The sequence below is a fragment of the Priapulus caudatus genome, unplaced genomic scaffold (assembly GCF_000485595.1).
Source record: "Priapulus caudatus unplaced genomic scaffold, Priapulus_caudatus-5.0.1 Scaffold2591, whole genome shotgun sequence".
NCBI lineage: Eukaryota > Metazoa > Priapulida > Priapulimorpha > Priapulimorphida > Priapulidae > Priapulus > Priapulus caudatus.
Window position 1 is genome coordinate 26668 of NW_014579652.1, and position 1837 is coordinate 28504.

Genomic DNA, 1837 nt, shown 5'->3' on the forward strand with positions numbered 1-1837 from the left:
AATACCGTGTCTGTTACGCATTGAACTGACAGATTTTTGATCACCATTTGTGCAGTGAGCCACTTGTGCGATATATTATCAGGAGCGTATCATGATATATATTTGTCATTATACGCTCCTGATATTATGCATATATAGTTAATAGTTATGTTATATATTAATAGTAGTGATGGAGCTGGTTTGAGGATTGTCTTGAGGTAATCCTCGTGGTCATACATTTTTCTTGTATAATTAAAAATATACAACCTCAGATGAGCCCAGACGCTCTGCAGCTCTTGTTAATACTAATAACCTATAATAATATAATAGAAGTATTTGTGGATTTATGTAGATATACATTCACGTGTATAATCCACCATTCTATTAAAATTTTAAATAGTTACGTCTTAACACTGAACCGCTAAACGTATTAGGAATATTACATATAATATCAAGAGCTGATAAATAATAGGTATTTATTAGCTCTTTATAAGATATGTATCTACTAAATATTGAAGTACTGATGTACTAAGACCTAAAAATATATTTGTGATATAATGCTTGTCTTATGTATCGTATATACTGAGTCTGTACATTCTATGTCACACGAAATTTATTACATTGTAACTATATTAGGTTGAACGTTAAGATGAGTGAATTAAAGGGATACTAGACTCTAGGATTTTACTGCATACAACTGTACTTTCTGTATAACAAATCGTTTATACCCACACATACTTGTTACCATGAGACGGCCATGTGGAAGATAGGTCCGCGCCAATTTATTGTGTCTGTACCTAACATGTTTTACCGTCGTTAAATAAAGTTTTTACTTACTTACTTACTTACTTACTTACGTACAGCAGGTCTTATTAGTTAGAGCCAATCCGTGATAAATTCGCCAAAGTACATCACATTCTCGCGGTCGACATTTTCTGCAACAGCTGAACGGAAATGGGTGAACAATTTTCTATAAACAATATTTGTAGCAGCATGTACACACATTGTTATAATATTGGTCCGGAACATGAACTTTGTTCAAGAACGTAATGTTCCATTCCTGTGTCCTATTGCTAATTCTTTCTAGAACGTTTAATCCAATCACATTCGTATATTGTGTTAAATACTCCAAATTATTCTGTTATTCGTATGCTAATACGCTACATTTCTTTTACCTCGGCTGTATCACTCCATCTGTAGCTTGTCTGTCATGGTTATCGATGTATTTTTCTGATGCCGTGACTCGGTAAATGCGGTGACTGCGATATACTACAATACAACATACAACAAAAATCCGCAGTGAACAAACGCACGATGTGGTTTAGGTTACCGTCGTGTGAACATCTACCGCATGGAACTGTCCTATATTTTTTAGATGGCGCTGGTTAGTGTTGTGAATCAGAAAATAAGGTAACAGTACGAGAACATAGAAAGCAAAGACGGCGGGCAACGCAGACATGCAAGAAATAATGCAAACATCAAATTCCGCGGTAGCAATAATAGATTGAACATCTACCTCCAATATAAAAAAGTAGCAAACCTTATCTCATGATAATGTAGTGGTTTGAGCGATTGTTACGATAGTGTATAAGAATAAAACAAAGAAACTGAGTGTTGGGGGGTTTATAGTATAAACTGTCATTTTTAAAATAATCGTACTGCATGCTACGTGCATCATTACCGTGGGTGCGCGCGTGCGTGATGTGCTGTGTGCGCGTAGTGCGCGCTTGTGTTGTGTGTGTGCTGTGTTGTGTGCGCTGTTTGTGTGTTATGTGCGTATGTGCCGTATGTTTGCGTATGTGTGTGGTGTGGGTCTGCTGTCAAATGACACTGACTTGTTGGTGGTGCTGTTTGTTAC